Raw genomic sequence first — 23,622 nt, forward strand, 5'->3', positions numbered from 1 at the left:
TCTCTGCAATGTTTCTTATGCTGACAGAGGCACAAAATGGAATAGCTGTGGGCAGCTCATTGCTGTCCTCTGGCTCAGCCTTCATCCATGGAGCACAGCAAGGAAAGGAGCCTTGGCTGTAGCTTGGTAGAAACAATCAAAGCAGTTCCAGAATATTTCAAAATGCTTCTGATGTTCTAACCAACATCTGAATAGGGTCATCACTTGAATCCTACATAATTTTTTTTTGAGATTTTTTAAGCCTAGTACATAATCTTCATCTACTCTCTGTGACCTAGGTGACAGCTCAACAGCTATGGATGTCACCCCAGGCAGAAACATGAGGCAGAGCAGACAACTGCATTTTATTGTCAGTTTTCTGTCAAACATCAAATCTGCATGTGAACTCAGAGTCATACAGTCTTCTATTGTCTCATTTTTGTCGATTAGCATTTTGCAATCACAAAATCATGTACAGATACCATGAATGCTTCAAGTAGAGTAAGGTGAATATCTCAAAGCATCTTGCAAGTTTCACTGGTTGTTGGTGGGGATAAATACACAGAGCTGATGAAGTAAAACAGATATTCCTGTTTTATAATTCAGACCTCAGTTTGTCTGAGTCACATATTCAAAAACCCTCTTTCTCTGTCCCCCCTTATAAATACAGAATAAGACTTGAGGTTAGTTTTCTAGGTTTTGCAACTGACCTAGGCATCTAAAATTGGACCAGATGATGCTAGACCACAGCCTCTGCACATGGGCTACATATTCTAACTTGAAGAGCTCTTAGTTAGATAATTCAATACTTCCAAGTCATGAATGTGTTAGGAAGTTAAATCAAACTTGACTTATTTCCATTTGCCCTTCAGAATATGTTTTGAACTGAAGCTACTAGTCTTTTACATATATATGCTCTATCTTTCAGTCTTCTCTAAATTAATCAGCAGTTTATGTTAAATCTGCTGTGTATGCACAGTTTGTCAGATAAACCTTTGGTACTGCTATCACATTTCAAGAGTTCAGAAGAGAAAGATGTGGATTTCTGCTGTTGTGATCAAATTTGTAGATTTATTAGTCAACTGAGGTTCATACATGACTGGTGGTTAGTGTTTTCAAATGTTGTTTAAATTCAGATCCATTAAGTAGCTGCTCTGTGCAAAATTAAACCTTTCCACTGAGACATTTCCATGGTAGCTTTTTTTAGTTTTTTGTGGTTTGTTTTGATTTTTGTTTGATTTCTTGTTTGTTTTGTTTTGTTTTGGTTTGGTTTGGTTTGGTTTGGTTTTGGTTTTGGTTTTTTTTTTGGGGAGGGGGGGGTTGTTTGTGGTTTTTTGGGGTTTTTTTTGTTGTTGTTGTTTTTTGTTTGTTTGTTTGTTTTGGGTTTTTTTTTTTGTGGGGGATCTTTTGTGTTTTCTTTTTTTTTTTTTTCCCATTGATTAGCAGATTTTTGATCTGTTGTTTTGTTTGTCTTTTTTTTTTTTTTAAATCTGTAAGATACTCAGCTGTAACTCCTCCAGTTTGCAGTTAGGGCACTTCAGCATTCCATCAACAGTCCATGTGTTTTTCTTTCCTAAGGAGAAAACTATGATGGATAGTATTCAATATAGTATGCATGCAATAAATTGAACTTGGTGATAGAACATGGAAAAGTAATTACTGGATTATGAGTTTTTTCTTTTATAAAGGGTTCACAAAATGTCTAAGTATCCAGGCTTGTTATTTTATCAGACAAAAAATTTATAACACTCAGGTTGACTACTGCTGATTTCCTTGGAAGTTACTCTTATTTCATCAGCAAAGGGAATGCAATAAATACTAGTTACTTCAAAACAAATTTTGAATTAGTCTAATCACAGAAAATACACTTTCAGAAGAAAGAGAAACAGTTATTCATATATACTTCCCATGCTCTTTAGATCACCTTATAAATATGACAACTTAAAAAGTCTCTGGAGGTAAAGCTGGTTTGGTTTGTTTCCTTAAGAGGCTGGGGCAAGCCTAATCATGTATACAATACATATTTCCTTTTACTAGACCATTTATATAGATCTCAGTGAGAGGTAGCAATAGAAATTAAATTTATACATTTATTTGTCAATGCTTTATTTGATGGTATTTGGAACTTTGTATTGCTTGTTGGAGTGAGGGCACAGAAAACTTCAGGTCTCAGCTCAGGTAACTACCCTCCACCTCAGGAAAATTTCTGCTTCAGTGTTTGTTACAGTGAGATTTTATTCTTTTCTTTGTCCTATTCTTTTGTATCTTGCTGTGCACAGTGGAACTGCTCCTGTGTCTCATTTTACACCTTACTGAGCTGTAGTAGGAAAGCCACTGCCAGACCATCTCCTTTTGTCAAGTGGTTCTCAGGCCATTTCTTGTTTATATCAAGTCAGCACTTACACACAGGTAATTTTGCCACAGCTAACAGCACTTAGTGTTTCTCCACAGGATACCACAAAGTCTAAACACTTTCTGGGCTTATCACGGGGATTTCAAAATTGACAGTATAAACTACACCTATTCGGTAGAAATACTTGTTACTCTGCAGTTTAGAAAGGAAAGTTTGGGGTTTGTCAATGCTTATAGAAATAGAAACCTGGTTTCCATTGCTCTCTTCTTGAATTTTCCTGGACAGAGGATCAATAGCACAAATACACTCCAGCTGAGAAAACTCTTTAAAAATGTGTCTAAAGGCAGTGCCTTCTAAACTGAGCTGCCCATTAGGCACCTAAGTGAGAGTTCACTGTCAGAAGCTGTTAATTGAATAAACAGAAACATACTTTCCAAAAAACATCTTCTCTCATCAGTTTTTTTTTCACATTGACACTCATGTGAATATTTTTCAATTACTTTCTATCCACATTATCAGTATTCCCATTGCATTTTCATAAGATGCCGAAAATTAATTGAATATTTTTAATTCTCTGAAAAGTCATGCACTGTTTTCTATAAAGCATCTATGAATACACTAGTAGAAGCATTTCAGTCCCCACTGATGACCTGTGACTACATTTATATCAGTGAATTTGACATGCTTCAGTTTGTTCTCTGAGAAAGAGTTTCATAGACATAGCACAATCCACATCCATAATATTAAAACCTGTTTCTCAGGTTGTCTATTAGCAAAAGTTTCTGCAATCTCCAGACTCTTTGTTCATGTTCAGGGGATGCTTAAGAAAGTGGTAGCATAGGTCAAAACTATTCCAGTGACCACTTTTAAAACTTTTCAGTGATGCACATAATAAACTTCTAGCACCTGGAAACATTTACAATCACTGCCTAACTAGTTTAGACACAGAACAGAATAAGTTTTTTGAGATCTTAATTACTAGATATTCCATACACTAGAAAAATAAGTATACTTAAAGATGTAAGGAAAAAAGGTATACTTAAAAAAAAAAAAACAATAAAAAAAATCCAAAACCCTATATCTGATATGCATCACTTGATAGCATTTTTAGTTTAAGAAGTTTGAAAAGTTTAAGTTGATAAATTTATGGAAGAGAAACCCATAAAAGATTATTAAATACAAAGAAGCAACACATGGTTCATAGTAGCAGTTGCTGAGCTGAACATAATTTGAAATCATTTAGAGGTGAGAACGTGGTACTTTCCCTTCTTGCATATTCTTCATTTTCAGGTTTTAAGTGGTTTGGTTCGGATTTCTTTTTTTTTTTTTTTTTTGTTTTGTTTTGTTTTGGTGGTTTTTTGTTTTTTTGGTTTTGGTTTTGGGGGTTTTTTTGTTTGGTTTTTTTTTGGTTTTGTTTTGTTTTTTTGGGTTATTTGTTTTTTTTTCTTTTTTTCTGAGTATGCAAGTACTCCTTTAGTATTTGACTTCCTTTTCATCATTCTATGTGAAAAATAATATGTACAACACGACAAGAATGACACAGACCCCATCCCTTCTTCAGGCTATGGATTTCACACAGTCTATTGGCATTTTGTATGTAATTCAATGAATGATGCTGCATCCACTTGGCATTCAGTCATATTGGTGGCCCCTGGGAATCACTATTGAGGCCAGCCCTGTTTAATATCTTTATTGATCTGGATGAGGAGATGAAGTGTTTCTCAGGAATGACAACACAGTTGTGTGAGAGTGTTCATCTACTGGAGGAATCCGGCCAGGATGGATCTATGGGCCAAGACCAACAACATAAGTTTCACCAACACTGGGTGCCAGGGTCACAATAGCCCCATGAGGTGCTTCAGAGTAGGAAAAGAGTGGCTGCAAAGCTTCCCATTGGAAAAGGACCTGGAAATGCTGGCCAACAGCCAGCTTAACATGAGCCAGTGTGTGCCCAGGTGGCCAAGAAGGCCAACGGCATCCTGGTTTCTAACAAGAACAGTGTGGCCAGGAGAAGAAGGGCAGTGATTGTCCCTGCCCTCAACACTGGTGAGGCACACCTCAGGTGCTGTGGCCACTATTGGGCCCCTCTTTTCGCAGGAAACCAGTGACACAACAAGAGTACATAAACTCAAGCTGCACCAGAGGAAGCTTAGATTGTACATGAGGAAGAATTTCTCCACTGAAAGGGTTGTTAAGCATTGGAATGGACTGCCCAGGGAGTTGAGATACTCATAGTATAGCCACCATCCCTTGAGGTGTTGAGAAAAGTCTGGGCATGTCACTTAGTGCTGTGATTTAGTCAGACAGGTGGTTATCAGTCAAAGGTTGGACCTGATAATCTTAGAGATCTTTTCCAACCTAAATGGTTCTCTGATTCTGTGATTATCTTATTATTAATAAATACCAGATAATCCTGGATCTGTATCAGTCTCAGTATGTATAGGTCTCTCTGGAGAATAAAATTTATCAGGATGTAGTAATTTTCTCTTTCTTGTCTTAAAATAAATTTTTTAAAACACTGAGCAGAAAAGAGGAAGGATAATCTCCTTCAAATTACTGTACAGCAATAGTCATGATGCATGTGGTGGCAGTAGAATAAGCAAAGTATGGAAAGGAGCTATAGACCACTTTTCTGTAGGTTAATGGGGTATTAGATGTATACTCGGTGCTGATCCTTCATTAGATTTTCAGAAATGGCTGTCTCTACTTCAGTGTGAACAAGTTTTATAAATTTCATGCTTATCACTTTCATTTTAGCCTAGAATTATAATACTGACTCAACACAGGTCTTTAAAGTCTTCTTGATGTAACTGCCTCAAGTTCCTTAAATTGGGAACCCAGATTATGGTAATGTCCATATTACTTTCGGGAATTTAGCATGAAAATTCTCAGTTGTTCCTTGTGCTTTCCTATTGATCCTACACTGTAAAATTTAATTGAATGAAAAATTCAATTAAAAGATTTTATTCCTGTAAAGTAATGAATACCTGCAGAAAACAGTTTTAAATATTTTTGGTATCATTAACATTTGTGTGTGATTTGTAGCATAAAGGTCACATCTTTAGTGGAATTTTAAATGATCTTCATAATATTAAATACTCATGTTTTCTCATAGGAAAATGAAACCTTTTCCTGCAAAGTTTATTATCAGCCAGTTATCCTTTTGGACTTGCTGTTGGAAAAGTCAAATGAGTAATCTGCTTACAATAGCCAATCAATATCTCTGTAATGTGCAAACTTAAAAAATAATTTAGTAATTTAATAATCTTCCTGTCCTATAGCTAGGAGATAGCATATTCTTTCTTGGTGTATTTTTTTCCCCAGATACAAGGTACAACAGTGTGCTATTTAGTGCTAAAAGTAATAGACTAATGGCTTTGAAGAAAATATTATTTTATATCATTAAAGGTGCAACATGAAAAATATAAATTTTTCCAGTTTGACTCACACATCATCCTCAAACCCTAAAGTTTTAGAGCTATCAAAATGTAATGAAACTGTCTGAATGTCTGAATGCCCTGCTAAAAAAGAAACATTGACTTCATTATAGCCTGAGAAAGGAAGAAAACATATTTACTTGTAGAAACCCCCATCAAATCTAAATCTAGTTTAGACATTCAGGATTTATGTCTAAATTTTGACATTTACAGAGACATAAAACAAACATTGTCAAGTGTATTCAAAACACTTTTAATTTGTTGATCATTTATAGCTTAGGTTTAATTTACCATTTTTGCAATGATTTAATGACATTTTCAGTAATTTCTGCTTTTGACACTGAAACAGCATGGGGTTGATTTACTGTGTTTTCAGACTTCTGCTTTTATGTAAACACATTAGTATTTTCACAGCATGTTGGAACAAATGGAGCAAATTCTGATCCTTCTACACCTATAAAAAGCCTATTAACTTTATTGAGCAGCAGAGAGAAAATTTGACTGAATTGCTGGAGTAAGTCAAGAGGAATCAGGATAAAAGATGAAAAACTTTTGCCTATTCTGGAGGACAAGAGAAACCAATTTCATGTAGCAATGAAGAAAATGGAATAAACCAGCAGTCAAGACAGCTTCTGTGTCTGACAGCTTTTATCTGTTATAGGTTTTATTACAGCTAGGTTTACCAGCTTTCATAGTTATTGAAAATAGAGTCACATGTATAGATGGCTCAATACAATGCAAATGTGTTGTACACATAACATCTTTCAGACAAAGTGATCCCTAAATGTTCTCATGGACATAGGCAAAATAATTGCAAAATGAAATAACAAAAAATAGACAGAGGAAAATAGAAGGTAAACATGATAAGGCAGAGGATTTGTTTTCAGAGGAGACTTGAGATTACAGCATCCCTATGAATTATAGCTTTCACTGGTAACAAATGCTCCAGCTGTTGCTGTTTTTCTGTCTACATTGCTTGATTCCTTTATGCCCCTGAAAAAGCAATAGAACCATCACATTGCTCTATTTCACCTTTTTAGCAAACAAGGTAAGTCCTGAAAGGCAAAGGTATTGGGATGTGTTTAGTGGGAAGTGGCATGTTGGATCTAACTCTGTGTTCTGTTAACTGTGAAATGCCATTGAAGTCACTGTTACACAGATGTAACTAGCAGGAGATTCTGCCTTTTACTTCTGAAAGTCTGCTAGCAGTGTCAGAGAGCAGAAACTGATCTGAAATCTGTTTATCTCATGTTCTGTTCTTTTAGCTTCCCTCAAAATGTGTCAAAAGATTTTTTTTCTGGATCTTATCCAGCTTTCATAGAAATGAATGAAGAACTTTTTTTTCTACTAGTGGTCTGTGATCTGTAATGTGGTCTTGTGCATAATAAATGGATCAACAGGAATATTTGCTTATAAGTGGGCTTTTTTTTGCTAAATCATAAGACCTTATGCTCTAGGGTGCCAGTCTTGTAAATCTTATCCTTTTCAATTGGATCAGCAGGACTACACTTAAAGATATGGAATGGTTCATTTTCAGTAATCTCCTTTCTCTAATTGTAAGTTCCCTGCTACTGCACTCTAGGTTCTAAATAACAAAATAATTGGCACATGAAATAAGTCTGCAGTTATGTATGTAGCTCAAATTCAGATAAATATCCCTTGTCCAACAAAAATTTGAGCATGCATTTAACTCAGAAAAATTTAAGAGCTATTTAAACATCTTCTAACATGACCGGACACAGAAGTTTTCCTGCATCAGGAAGATGCTGTATTTGAGTCTACCAACACATAAAGGCTACCTACAGGCAATATTTCAGTTCTAATTAAACCAATTTTAACCCTCTATAAAGGAATAAGTGGATATTTACAGGCAAATCTGTGATTTGTGTGTACAATTACTGAAATTGTACATACAAATTGGGTTGAAATTAATCACTTAAATTTGTAAACATGTGAATTTGGGAAAATCAGACCCCTATACTTTAGAGTAAGATATAAATTGTACAAAGTGTGGCTGAACCAACATCAAGTGAGGAATTCTAATTTGGGGATTTCCCCAGTTGTGTACTTAATGTTATGCTAATTTTTTCCCATTAATAGCTAAGAAGATCCATTGCTTCTGTTTTCAATGGGCTTGTTGCTAATGAAAAAGTCCTTTTGTTCCATAGCATAACTGTACAGTTCAGGCAGAATGTTAGCATGCTGGCTCTTTACACTTTGGATGCTAAAAACCCTCAGGCAAAATGTTTTGCTGAAAAAGGCAAGCCTGACTCCGTTCATTTCACAAGTACTGCCCTCTTACACTAGCTGTGACTTTGTCTCTTTATTTAATGATTCACAGATCCTGGATATTTGCATAGCAGCATATACCTATATGAGTTAAATGTTAGTCTTCTTTTTAAAGTGATCAGTTTTGAACAGTAAGAATATATTCTTTTGTCCAGGGGAATCCTTCCAGGAGCTGTTGCTGATACAAATAAATCACAACACAATTGCCAAATGAAATTAACAGAAACAAAAATCCTATGTCTCCTTTTTTTTGAAAGGTGACTTTGAGCCTGAAAATTCAATTGTTTTGAATAAGGCCTCTGTTTATCCACTACACTAAGAAAGGTGGGAAACTCTTCAGGAACTGCTATTGATTTTAAGCATCATTTAGACCAAAGAATAGATTTCAAGTGACCTTCTGCTGTGATAACAATACCTGTAAACTTAAAAAACAGCTTTGTCTAAAGGAAGTCAAAGTCTCAGCTTTGAAACACAATATATAACAATTTAAGCTTAGTTTAAAACTCTAACCAGTAATAATATACCAGCTGATACATCAAAAAAGGAATCTACTGAATCAAGATTTTTGATCTTATTTTGATGTGCTGCTAAATTTCCAGTAATCACAAGCAGCCAATACAATCATTCAAAATCTTGTGTTTGGCTTGGTTTCAAACAATTGTTACTCTCTGGTTTGTATTTTCCATTTTCTTTCATTTAAAATTTCTTTTACAATTAAAAAAACCTTTCTGATGTATTTGTATTTATTGTCAGCATATAAAATATAGAAACCCAAAGGATTTACAGCTACTTTGGAAACTTTGTTCCTGACAATAAAAAAAATGATAGCAAAGCTACAGTCTTGTTCTGCACGACTATTAGTGCATCAAAACAGACTTTAATCACTAACACACCTGTATTTGTGCATAAATAGTTTATGAAGGAAATTGCCTTCTGTGTGTGCATGGGGTCTGTGAACAACTCTTTTCACAGTAGGTGATGACTTACTGCCCATAAGACTTTTAAATATTGCTAGGGAATTCTGTTGGAGAAATGCAGAAATATCACTTTCTTTCTAGGTAAGAATAAGTTAGGACATTTATGAAAGTTCATTTTACCTGAGATCTGTGATAGAATGACAGTACAATTTAGCAAAAACTATAGCTATATGTAGCACTTATTTTATAGCTGAAATCTTTTTCCAAAAAGGGCTTGGGATTGACCATTTTACAGTGAGGAGTTATCAGTTAGAATGTCTTAGCAGAGACAGTAAATCCTGGTTTCCCACATATCACCACATATTCACCTTTAAACACCTTGCAAACACACACTCTTCTTCTAGTTGACCTTGATATAATTTACATATTTTATTAAATAAGTTGAGCATTTATTCCTAGGTGAATACTTACTAATCTCTTTACATACAAGGAAAAGTGGAATAGAAACTGTCTTGTCTAGCTGTGACTTGAAAGAAAAGAGTGACCTCTGCTGAAGCATGTCACAGAACTCACATGGCAGGTGACAGCTCCATGCTATGACTCAAAATTGCTGCAGCTAAGAAGCTGGCATTTTCAAGATGAATTGGAGGGAAGAGTTTTTGCACTGTGTATTTTGGGTATCACCCTCCTGCAGTAAAATGCCTGCTGCAAATTTCTTTCCAAGTCCTTCAAATCCCCTCAAGCCCTGTGTAAGGAGCACTGGACCAGATTCTTTCTTGTGGATTCCCCTGTGTAATGTAGCTGCTGAATTCTGTAATTTCTTCATGATTTTGCAGAAATTTTTGCTGGCTTTTCTCCTTGCCTGCCGGCTGTGTATGCATTTACAAACATACATAGGTTCTTGTTTCAATTATTTATAGCTAAATTTGGTTCTGGGAAAACAAAAGCATACATTTAGAGCCAATAAGTGCTATTTATTTTTGTTTATTTCATCAGGATCTAAAACAAACATTACAGAATTGCACATTGGTACTTGCAAGGAAGAGGATGGGAGTGATTCCAAACATTTTAAATTCTTGTTTTTAGAAGTTGTTAACAATTATTTTTCAGTCTCCATGACAACAGTGGGACTCTGATCCTGTCACATAATTTTAGTATATAACCCCTGCCTGCATGGAAGCAGTGTTTCCCCAATACTTTAATTTTAAATCATTATTTGTGCTATCACTATTTTTCCTAAAGAGATGAAGTCTCATTCTGAACTTGTCTCCAATGGTTTTACATGGATGTCAACCTCACACACGAAAAAAGTTCAGTTTCACTCACAGCAATGAAAATCAGATCAGAAATGAGGTCATGCTGGAACTGACATAGTGACAAGAGTTCTCATCATTCAAAACCTTTTTTACAGCTCTTCCAGCTGTTTTCCTTCAAGTACAGAGTCAGACTCCTTCAAAATATATGCATGTAGCTCATAAATACACACTGACAAAAAATTAGAAGATTGCCTTGCCTGAATGGCAGTTTCAGTGAAAAGGGATAAATAAATGTAGTACACATACTACATAACACAAGCCACAAAATATGGGTGGAGACACACATTTCATGTAAGGCTCCTCCTCCTGAGCCAGTGAGAGGAAAGCCCAGGCACTGAGAGAAAAATTTAGTTACATTTTTCACAGCCAAACCCTTTCTTACACAATTTGCAGATGTATACATTTGTTTGAAAACCCAGATGGTGAGAGATGGAGACATTGTATTATCAAATATAAAAATTATTCCTCTGTCATTTTGCTTTATTATCAAATATAAAAATTATTCCTCTGTCATTTTGCTTTATGACTTTCTTCTGAAATCTATAATGGTTGTTGAAAAAGGAAGTGGGATCTGACCTGAACATGCATTCAAGATCAGCTTAAAAATTGGACGTATTAGCTTATGTAGTTACAAATGTATGTGCAGATCTTAAAAGTAGTGATGATAACCATTCATCTACTTATTTGTTGCATTTATACTACCAAGTGTTTTTGTACCTTCCATCCAATTTTTAACAGCTGTCCAACAATACATTCACCCTGAAAGAATCTGTAAATAGGACCATCAACTGGATTAGAAATATTCCTTAAAATCCATCATCCAATGGCTTGAACAGGTATTGTTTTGACACACATCTTGGAGACAACACATAGCAGACACGCACGGTGTTTGAAAGTAATAGTGTGATCTCAGAACATGAAAACTTTCTGCTGAATAACTTTGGGCATGACAGTGAAAATTCCACCTCTACTGTCAGCATTGTATTCACTGCAACTTCTGAAATTGCAACTACCCAAGCTGCAAGAGGAGTGAGTGATCCTCTCTCTTAGGAATTTCATGGAAAAAAGAAACTATGTGATGTTAAAAGGAAATTAAGATACATGGAGACCTAATTCTCTCATGCATTAAACATTTAAGAGCTGCCTATTTGTAAAATTAAAAATAGTAGATTATTACTTAATTTTCATGTGTTATCTATCTTCTACTATGAAATGGGTTTCCTGGTTCTGGGTTACCAGGAATATTAAACAAAGCAAAGGCATATTTTATTTATAAAGTATTTTTCAGAATATGAGCTGGTAAGGCATGAAGGCTACCAGCACTATCTAAAGCTGTCTTCAGTTTTATATGTAGTTGTCTACAAATGTATACTCAATGCACTCAGGTTTATGCATTTTAGCATGTTGCAGGTTTTCCTTAAATAGCATTTCTGACCGAATCTTTTTATTACTGTAAGAGTTTCTGTTTTCCTTTATGGAAAAGCATAGTCTTAGTCAGTGTGATTATGAAAAAAAAAACTTTGGGAACATAACTCTATGCTGTCCAGTATCAGCAGACATGGAGTAGATATACAGCATTTATTGTATATTAAAACTCAAAATTTAAAATGGCTATCAAGATCTTGACTCATGACTTAAAAATGCTTGGCAGAATTTTCTTCTAAGTCCACCAATGATGAAACGGTTGAATCTTTTATTCATAACATTCCTGATTTTACATGAATTGCTTTACTTCATAGAAGACTATTGTAAGGAATGCAAACTTCTTGACACTAAGAGAGCTTTAGCAGATTAGTAATTAATAAGCTTGTTGCTACATCTCATTGGCAAAATTTCTGTTGCTTTCAATGAGAGCATGATCGGGCTCAAAGTCATCTGAAAATTCTGTGAATGTAAAGGCTGTTTATTTCTTTCAGCTACTTTTGAACACTAATAAGGTTGATTTTATTGGAACTTATTACATCCTTACTGGAAGCAGAATTTGACCTCAGCTGAAAAGATTGCCCCCTTCTTTCACTTTGTTTTGAAAAAGAGCTACATTTTCATAATAGTGTCCGGGTACGCGCACAAATCTCATTACCCAATAATAGGATTTGTCTACATACCTCCTGCTCAGTCTTTTGGAAATGTACATGTCCCTCAGCATGGGTTATTTTTTTCCCCTTGTTTCCCTTTACATCTGTCTATGAGTACAATAGCTTATATTCTATATAGCAGTTTCAGTCAAGCAAAAGTAGCTAAGTATATAATCAAGGAGGAGGCGGAGATATCCTTAAAGTACAAAATCAACCTTGGAAGCTAAACTCTCACTTTTGTTACAATGATTGAGACATTTGAGAATAAAAATATGCCACAGAGGTGAAGCAAAATGTAATGGAATAGCTCAAATATAACACCAAAATGCTAAAGCAATGTTTAATTATAGTCTGCAGTCCAGATATCGTCAGACTGGATCTGCAAAAGAAAATTCGTCTTAGGAAAACTTGAGATACTAACATTTTAAACTGGGCATGTGAAATACAACTTTGTCAACTTAGTTTCTTCTTTTTATGTAGTAAAGGTAAAGAACTGGAAATCACTTAAATCTTTACTGCTTTGATTCCAGCCATTAGTTCTCTAGCTGTTCTGATTAAACATATTACAGAAGCTACAATTTTTATTCAGAATGTAGAACACTAAGTTTTTTAAAACACCACACAAAAATATTTGGAGAAAAAAAAACACAAAACCCCCCAACAAACCCTTCGGCCCTCTCTCTTCTCAAAAAATTAGAAGTAAACCATAAGAAGTACTATGGAATAGGAAAACAGATAAACTGAACAGCAAAATGTATCCTGATCATCCCTACATACTGTGGAACTCTCTGGAAAGGCACATCTCTTAAAAGAACAGCTAGAAACAGCTAGAAATCTGGTCTGTTGATAGAAGGTTGTCCTTTGCTTTACTTCTATTTCTGTATCACACCGCCAGTCTCTATTCTTGTGTTTCTTAATATTTTTCTTCCTTATTAAAATAGTTGTTTAATTTATATAAAGAAACATTTCTTTGTGACAAGACATACTTAATTTACCTTCATTTCCTTAGCCTTCTGGAAAGTTAAGATCCATCTGTCTTGTTGAAAAGTATGGATAAGTGTGAGGTCAGTATTTTGATATGAGGTTTTGCTCTGTGTGCTTGCACTACACACTTGATACAGAAGGCTAAATTTTCACTTTTTCCTGAATACAGACAACTGTCCTGTCTTGTTGCTATGCAACAAACACAAAAGGCACTGTGTTGATACTTCCATTTTCCCTTCCAGACAGTTTGCCTAGTAAAGAAAGCATGCTAGATATAGCTCTGTCAAAATAAGTGCAGCATTTTCTGTGAGGGATGTCAAATATTTCACCTTTAAAAAGATTATATTGTGTAAAAATGCTAAGCAAGAAGGTGGAGAGGTTTTACTTGGAATATCCACATCCTCTTGACACACAGGTAAGGATGTAAAAAAGTAATTGGTGTACAAAGAGAGGTCAGGTTTTCTGTCATATATTTATCAGATATATAAAAATGGTATGATACAATTTTTTCTTTGCCAATATAATGGCCCAAAAAATATTCCAAGTAACTGGACCAAAAACTGCGTAAAACCCTACTAGCCTTCAATACTAAATTTATGATCTATGCAATGTGTAACTAATGTTGCCATTTCTCTTTTCTAGTCAATAATAGCTTAAAATCAACATCATACTATAAAATAAAATAGAGCTTGTGAGACAATATCCCATTCTATTGCAAAGATATATGAAGGATTTTCTTTGCTGAGGTAAGGAGTGTGAGGGAAGACAAACAGTTTATTCAGCAGATTCTTTCACAACTTCCCCTATGATTTCCTGTAAGTCATGCAAAGGTAATTTTCATTGTGAAAGAGAATTTTGGCTTTCCAGCTCTTTCTCACTTTAAATGGGACTTAGATTCCTGACTGTCATTTCCTTTATGGAAAACCTTAATATTTGCCTGGGAAATCTTTCTTTTTGTGCTTGTGAAATAAGGAAATTATAAGAATAACTCAAGCACTGTAAATTTAAAATTCTTAATGGCTAAGAATATTCTTTTAATTTTGGATAAAAAAGGTCAAGGAACTTACTGACTATTATAGCAGCACTGATTTATTTAGTTCTGTTGATTTACATAACCGAGAATTTGAGACATTTCTGTCCATATGACTAATTTAGGACATACTTACGAACACAATTTCATTTGTTTTAAGAAATTCTTATCTATTTCAAACATCTTAAGTGAGACATCCATAATTTTAAAGAATATATCGTTACAAACACTAATTGGTGACATTTTTCTGTGCTGGAATTCATGCTCTAAATTTGTCTAGTGCTTACAACCACTTCACATAAATTAACCGAAACCTAAGGATTGTGTCTTTGTTGTGCCAGGAATGAAAATCCTTTGTTAACTGGAAGTATGTGGCATATCAACATGTAGTAAAGAGAAACTCTTCAGAAGTTCAGGAGAATAGATGGAGTCCCTAGTTTTCAGTATTCTGTGTGCCTTCAATTTAGTGGAAGCCCTCTTGCTATTTATAGAACTGAGATCTTAATCCCAGTCTTTCCACCATTTCTTTGTTATAGCTGTGGGAGATGCTAACATCCTTCATAGAGAACGTAATTAAAAAACATTTCAATGACAGGAGTGGAAAATAGATAGCATTTCGTTCATTTTGTAATGTCTCTTATTTGATCAGATTTTAGAGTCTATTTTCTAGTTATTATTTTTTCTTGATTAATCCCAAAATTTCAAAGTATAATTGATTTCCAGTTGCTGGTATGGACACCAGTGAGGTTGTTTTTGAAAGCAACATAATTTACGGATATACACAAGCGATGTTAATGGATTTATTTAGACAAGAAAGAAACTAAACTATTTCTTGGAGTATAAGTAGAATTTGGCCAAAATTTCTAGATGTACTATGATTTCAATTTATGCAGACATATGTAATGAAATCTATACCAATATCTTTACCCCCAGTCACTCCATTAAGTGAGAGTAAAACTTTCAAACTGAATAAGGAAAATTATTCAATCGGCACTCTGGTCTACAAATAGTAGGAACAGCCCTTATTGCAAAACCTGCCTATAAACCTTTATTTCAGATCCACCTCAGTATGGCATGGATAGGCTAGTCTTTTTTCTTCCACCCTCTACCTTGCAAAGGATACTCTTTTCTTGTGGAAGAGTGTGTGTGCAGGGAGACTTGAAAAATTCTGACATTAATAAAAAGCTAGTTGCATTTATCTTGTTCATTTCTTCCTCTAGTGTTGCTTATTTCCAAATAACAGATCTATTCCAGTTTGTTTAAGAGCAGGAAGGACTTCAAATTTTTCTCCACTTTTAAGTCAGCACCCTTTGATACCATAGAAAACACAATATATTTTTTTTATTGCTTCATTAATTTTTAGGCTTCATTCAGTGTTAGGTTTTAATCCGGTTTCAAAATAGGCTTCAGTAACAAACTGCTTTCACAGAAGTAGAGTTTCTGTCTTTTCCAAGAAGTTTCCATCTGCTTTAGAAAGATGCAGTACTTCTCTAAGAATCCTTTCACCTTAAGGGCAAAAAAAAACCCAAAACTTTTCTTAATGAGCTAATAATCCAAAATTTTCTTTAAAATCAGAAAGGAAAAACAGGCATTTCTTGAGAGCAACTCATTTCATCCTAGCATAAATACCTAGATAAATACTTGGGATCAGTCATACGAATTTTCTGTTTAGAACTTCCCATATTTCTCTGTTGACAATGTGGGGAAACTGAGGGTTTCAACAGAGCAGATGAGTATTAAATGTTCAAACTGAAACTATTTAAACTTAGACCTGCACAGTTAGGTAGGGTGGATACTGCCATGTTTTTTTCGCCTTTCTTGTATTGGGGGTTCCCATGAATAAGTGCTTACTTCCCCTGGGGTTATACTGAAGCACCAGAATTCCTGGAGCAGCAAACAGTCTTTGTGGGTGCTACCCACTTTGTTTATGAGGGACACACGGAATTTTAGGCAGGCTGTTGTTAGCTTCAGATTGAGGAGTGTGAGCAGCAGCTCCAGCTCAGATAGGCAAGTCTTCTGAAGACTCGGTCTCCATTCATCTGGGAGCAAGCAACCCAACTCTCCAAGGTTTTTGAGGTTTTTTGCCATCTTGATTGTATTCCTTCCTTTTTTTTTTTCTTTCTTTCTTTTTGTGTCTTGAGTTTTTCTATTGCTGACAGAAATCTAGATTTTTCTAAAACATTCTCAGTAATGGAAAATTACCAGGAAATCTAAGAAAAATCATTCAAGTCTTCTCCTGTGTCAGATCACTTGTTTTATTCGGGAGAAGGAATGGGTTACATCATAGAGACAAAACCAAATTTTCAACTCTGTTGCTGCCTGGATTCTAACTCATTGCATTGCAATGTGGAAACTTTTTCCTCTCACATATGAAATGAATGGCAGCGGAAAATTTTCACAGGATGGCTTTACACATGGTAACTTCTATCAAGCCTGTAATCACTTTGTTGTGCTGCAGCAAAATGAGGTGAAAATGAAGCAAAAATTTTGACTTCAGTGTACTTTTAATGAAGTAACGTCATAAATTTTCTTTCTCTTTCTTTTTCTTCCTTTCTTTTCTTTTTCTTTCTTCCTTCCTTCCTTCCTTCCTTCCTTCCTTCCCTTCCTTCCTATCCCGTCCTTCCCGGTCCTTCCTATCCTTCCGTCCGTCCTGCCTTCCTTCCTTCCTTCCTTCCTTCCTTCTTCCTTCCTTCCTTCCTTTCCTTCCTTCCTTCCTTCCTTCCTTCCTTCCTTCCTTCCTCCTTCCTTCCTTCCTTCCTTCCTTCCTTCCTTCCTTCCTTCCTCCTTCCTTCCTTCCTTCCTTCCTTTTCCTTCCTTCCTTCCTTCCTTCCCCTTCCTTCCTTCCCTTCCTTCCTTCCTTCCTTTTCCTTCCTCCTTCCTTCCTTCCTTCCTTCCTTCCTTCCTTCCTTCCTTCCTTCCTTCCTTCCTTCCTTCCTTCCTTCCTTTCCTTCCTCTTCCTTTCCTCCTTTCCTTCCTTCCTTCCTTCCTTCCTTCCTTCCTTCCTTCCTTCCTTCCTTCCTTCCTTCCTTCTTCCTCCTTCCTTCCTCCTTCCTTCCTTCCTTCCTTCCTTCCCTTCCTTCCTCCTTCCTTCCTTCCTTCCTTCCTTCCCCTTCCTTCCTTCCTTCCTTCCTTCCGCCTTCTTCCTTCCCCTTCCTTTCCTTCCTTCCTTCCTCCTTCCTTCCTTCCTTCCTTCCTTCCTTCCTCCTTCCTTCCTTCCTTCCTTCCTTCCTTCCTTCCTTCCTTCCTTCCTTTACTTCCTTCCTTCCTTCCTTCTGTCCTTCCTCCTTCCCTTCCTTCCTTCCCTTCCTCCTTCCTTCCTTCCGTCCTTTCCGTTTCCTTCCTTTTCCTTCCTTCCTTCCTTTCCATCCTGCCTTCCTTCCTTCCTTCCGTCCTTCCTTCCTTCCTTCCTTCCTTCCTTCCTTCCTTCCTCCTTCCGTTCCTTCCTTTCTACCTCCGGCCTTCCTTCTTCCTTCCTTCCTTCATTTCCTTTCCTTCCTTCCTTCCTTCCTTTCCTTCCTTCCTTCCTTCCTTTCCTCCTTCCTTCCTTCCTTCCTTCCTTCCTTCCTATCTTTCCTGCCTGACCTTCCTTTCCTTCCTTCCTTCCTTCCTTCCTCCTGTCCTTCCTTCCTTCCTTCCCTTCCTTCCTTCCTTGCCTTCCTTCCTTCTTCCTTCCTTCTTCCTTCCTTCCTTCCTTCCTTCCTTCCTTACTTCTTCCTTCCTCTCCTTCCTTTCCTTCCTTCCTTCCTTCCTTCCTTCCTTCCTTCCTTCCTTCCTTCCTTCCTTCCTTCCGTCCTTCCTTCCTTCCTTCCTTCCTTCCCTCCTTCCCTCCTTCCCTCCTTCCCTCCTTCCCGCTTCCCTTCCTCCTTCCCTCCTTCCCTCCTTCCCTCCTTCCCTCCTTCCCTCCTTCCCTCCTTCCCTCCTTCCCTCCTTCCCTCCTTCCCTCCTTCCCTCCTTCCCTCCTTCCCTCCTTCCCTCCTTCCCTCCTTCCCTCCTTCCCGCCTTCCCGCCTTCCTTCCTTCCTTCCTTCCTTCCTCCCTCCCTCACTCTTTTTTGCTTTTTATTCTTCTATATATTTTATTCAATTCTTTAGCCATTTTCCACAATTTCTGTCTTTGTACTGTTTCCTCAGTTTCCACTATCTCAGCAGTTCCTCCTTCACATGACTCTTTTCTTCTGCTTTCCATCTTTACACTTGGTTGATATTCTCAGTCTCTCTATTCCTTACATTTCCCATTCCCTAATAATTCATGTGGATTTTCTCCCTCTTTATTTGAGTGATGTTTTTTCCATGTTTTCTTTACAAATCAAAGTATTTTTACTCCAGTTTCCATTTCTTTTTCTCTTCCATTTATTTGTAGTATCTCAGACATAATTAAAATACAGAAACAATAAAACAAACTCCCCAGGGTTTTTGCCTACATCTATTTATAGGAAATCTAAATTTCTTACAAAATCAAATGCTTTACTGCAGATAACCTTTTCCTATATAAAGCTAAAAATTTTCCATTATGTGAAATAAGTCATAAACAAAAGTATGTATATAAGAGGAAAGAAATGACCAGCCAGGTAGTTCAAACAGAAAAGTCTCATTCAGCTGGACATCTTGATTAACAGTAACTATTATGTTACCTGTGGTCCCAGACCACAAGAATGTATTTAATTAAAACTTTCCTTGACATTTATAAAAATGTTAATGTTTTATATTTAGAAAAAAAGGTTCAAAAACCCTATTAAAAAACCAAGAACCCCAAACCAAAACCAAAACAAAAACCCCAAAAAAAAAAAAAAAAAAAAACCAAAATCAGCAAAAAACAAAACAAAACAAAGCCAAAACCAAACCCACCAAACAAGTTCAGTAGCCTCTGATCACATAAAAACACTCAGCCTATTAAAGCTTTTAGTTCTTATGGGGTAACTTTGAAATTCTGTATCTTCTGGAAAGGTTTTCCTGTAAAATAACTTATTCTTGAAAACTGAGAAAGAAATAACACTATGCAATATAAATAGTAATAGTTTAAGACCCACTACAGGCAAATTAATTTCAATATTGAAATATAAAATTCAAATCTACATTTGCAGTGATGGAAAACACAAAATTTATTTCTTCTTGGTAATTCCTGCTTTGTATCATAAAATCCCTCACAATTTTTGCCATTTTTCTTAGCTTAAATTTATGCTTTATCGATAAGAAAACTGCTGGTACAGTAGGACCCAGTTTTGTAAAGATAGGTCAAAATATGGCCAAGCTTATTCTGTAAAACTTGTAAGCTCTTCATCACTGAGACAAGGTGTTGGTAAACTCCCGTTTATTACTTTTAACAGTGATCATACTTAGTCAGCTTTTTTATTACTTTGCTTTTTTTCATCAACACTCGCTTATTTTTACTACTAGAAATTCATTGAAATTCCACATAGCAGACTTTGATCTAATCACATTCTTCACAGAGTAAGATAAATACAAATACAAAATAAATACAAATCGTACCTTGCCAAAAAAAAATTCCCAACAAAAAACATTTAGAAAGAGCTATATTATTTCCTTTTTCTGGCCAACTCCCTTACCTAACATTTGCTTTTTATATTGAGATTGAAAGCTCCTAAGGAAATTAAGGCATCATATCTAGTTATCCATAAACTTATCATTGACTTATAGACAGACAGATAACATACTATCCTGAATTTCATTAAATAGCAGTAGTCAAGCTCAGAGGGACAGGAAGGGATCCTGTCAGCATTGATGCCTTTCAAGCATTTTGCATATGAGACCATATGTTGGTTTGCACAGTTGTCAAACCATAAAGATTAATAGAAGACACAGTGAACAGTTCTCCTTGCTGCAGTGTGCAGGCGCTTTCTTTAGCATCTGTTTCGACACGCTTTGACACCATCTAAAACCAAAAAACTCCCTCCTTTGCCTTTTCAAGGATAGTGTTTCATACAAATAGCCTTTTGAAAGATTTTCAGAAGCTTCTGCTTGACACAAAATCTGGAGGCTATCTGTCAAAACAGAAGAAAACGAAGAGAGGCAGTTGGAGGGAAGAAAAAAATAAATTATTTTTGCCAAACAGATGGGATTGGCAGTTATCCTAAAAGAGAAAGGGTTATGGCTCTGTCCAGTACTAGGGATTTAAAAATAATTGCTTCAGCTACAGATATTTTTGTCTGCTTTTTTTTTTCCTTCCCTTACAGATACAAAATTAGTTGCAATAATAAGACAAAAAGGAGGGACTGTTAAAAATGCTTTCAAAATGTTTTCTCAATATCTTCCTAGGACACATTCCTCTTTGCAATGGTTACAATAAGAGAGTCAAATTCTGAAGTACTCAGATGATAATTTAGAGTCCTACGAAGGAATCTATGAGGAAATAATTCCTGTATCTTCATAGCTTAAGAGGCTTTTTCTTTTGAGAATCTTTAGTTTAATTCCAAAACAAGACTTTTATACTTAAAATGGAGTTGATGTAGTAAGGTTCATGACTGCAATCCCTGCTCAGCTTCTAACCATCCTGTACATGTTAAACTCTTCAAAGGTAAAGGTTTGTAGGTGCCTAGTAATCTGCTTTTGGGCATATCTAAAACTGACTACCATCTTGACAGCACAAGCTGTCTCTGCAATTACCTCCTCACTTAGATACTCTTATTTTTAGCCCTGAAAGCACATTTTTTATAGATGTATTTATATGATAGATCAATAGATGGATGACAGAGAGATAAAAACAGATAAAAAGAAGACTAAATTCACTACTATATACTACCTGATCTAGACACGAACATAATTTCATTTCAGTCAGTGAAACCTTCTGGAAAGAGATCTGTGTACTGATTCTTGCACAAAAGGTAGTTAATTAATATCAAATGAAGCAATCATTGGTTAGAATGTGTAAACATGTTTTTCCCCTCTTGGATTCCTTCTCTTATCTCCATAAAATACAGACTATCCTTGGAGCAGGTCCTCCACCCCATGCAAGTCAAGGAAGAATGCTTACAATCCAACCAAATGAAAAGTCTGATTCATATTCAGACTGTTTTCTGAAGTCTGATTTTTCTCCCAAATCTAATCAGAGAAATATAAAATATATACAGATCCATTTACTTATGTTTACACATCTCCACCCTGCTACCATGCCCCCATTTCAAGGAGTCAAGTTTTTTTTATTTATTTGCATTTGACAATGGTTTTCTTAAAAGGAGTGAGGGTTATGTTTGAGCCACATGGAAATTGAGCTATGGAGAGTGCCAAGGTCCAGATTTCAAGTTTTGAAAATATTGTAACCACTGAATTTGCAAATAGAATGGGATATTGTTGTCTGCTTTTACAAATTTTTATAAAGGAGTGAAAAGAACAACTGCTCCACTCTAGGATTTTTCCAGACTATGCCAGTTAATAGGGATGTATTCCTACAGACCAGAGGCACTGACATTATCTCTTCAGAGCACTGGGAATTTAAACCAATACTTAATTTCTACGATTGGTGAATGACTCAGCCTTTCACAAAAACAAGGCTTGTTCCGGACCTACTGAGTTTAAATGTTACATGCCACATATAAAGTACTTGTGAAGTTAGTAGCTATTTACAGAACTGGTTTATAAAGAAATGTGGTTTAATATGAAACACACCTACTTTAAAACTGATATAAAATAATTTGTATTCCATAGGAGTGTAATGATATTCATTTAAAGAATTAATTAGATGTGTATATGCACATCTAAGCAGCAGAGAGACTTTGTTTCCCTCCACATGTTTTATGCTTCTGGCATATATGTAGAGGGATTTTTTGGAAACTTTTAAGAAGAAATTTTTGGCAGCTTTTATATATGATCAAATACAGTTGTAAAATAAGGCTATCGTACCTCTCTAAGTGTTGAAATATTTCAGGTATTGCAGAAGAAGTGTTAAGACTGGAGAAAAGTAATTTGTATTTATTAATAATTATCTCTGGTGATAATTTGATAAGAATTCTCATCTGAGCTTTTTCTCACCTTCCCAGAATTTCCAGGCACTTTACAAACTGAAATGGCATTCATTTAAAAGAGAAATGTTTTTGTGAACATCAGTTTTGCTTAGGTTCAAATCAAAAGATTATTAAAATAAATAATAAAGTTCCCATTGACTTTCTTGGGCTTTGACTCAAGCTCCATGACTAGATTTTTATTCTAAATGAGCATTTCAGCTGTATTCCCCTCCACCCCTTGAAGATCACTGTGTGTGCCACTTTTTAATTTGCTAGCCAGGAACTCGTCAGTCACCAACCGTGTCCTGCTTACCCTCCAAATGAAGAGGGTGCAGTACTTACTGCAGTTGGCAGCTGCTTCTGTTGCTCCAGCTCCTAATTTCCTAACAGCCCTTGCTGAAAATGGCAAAGAAACAGGAGGAGGAGAGAAATGGCTTTGCAAGAGAGATTAAATCTCAGCCATATGCCAGTGTTTCTGCAGTGACGGTAAGATACTGGCCAGAATGATTCCTGCTGGTTTTGCTTTCTCTCCAGGAATTTCAAAATCTACCCAGCTCTGCAGCATGGACTGGAATGTTTGGAAATAACAAGCAAGTAGCATTTACTGTAACAGCACTCAGACATATAATCAAAGGACCTATGATTCCAGGAAAACCCAGGAAAAGACCTTTAGGGCATCTGAGGTTGATTTAAATGTCTAAATTTATATACATCAACATAGATTTCCATTAACATGTGACACAAGAAGACAACTATCCTTTCCAGGGTGCTGTTTCTTTTTTATGTGGCTACATTTGTCATGTGAGAAAAGAAATACCACTTTAGTGGCAATTCTTACGCACATTTGACTGCTAGGAAAAAGACCCATCATGACTGAGGTCAGATAAATGTGTATGCTTTCAGACCAAATTAAATTCAAGTATTCTAGCTCTTCACCTTGTTGCCATTCAGAAATATCAAAAATAATTATGTCCAAAAAATGAGGCAGATGGGGAGGAAGATACGACCTGATGATTCCTCAAGAAGTTCCGTGTTCTGTGTACAGTGACCATAGACTGCTGTTTTAGGAGTGTGCCCTCAATCTTAGTGCAGAAAGACAATTTTGCAAATAAATATGTTAAAGTTTGTAATTATTAACAAATGTAGAAAGTTGACAAATTTTACTTATCAACAACATTTTCTTGAGTATTTTGAGATGATAACACAAATTATTCTGTATATCTGTAGTATTTTTTCTGGTTATTTATTTTGCTTAGTGAACTTCCTCTAATGAACAGTGCATTTAATTT

This window comes from Erithacus rubecula (assembly GCF_903797595.1).
Source record: "Erithacus rubecula genome assembly, chromosome: 2".
In the NCBI taxonomy this organism is placed as follows: Eukaryota; Metazoa; Chordata; class Aves; order Passeriformes; family Muscicapidae; genus Erithacus; species Erithacus rubecula.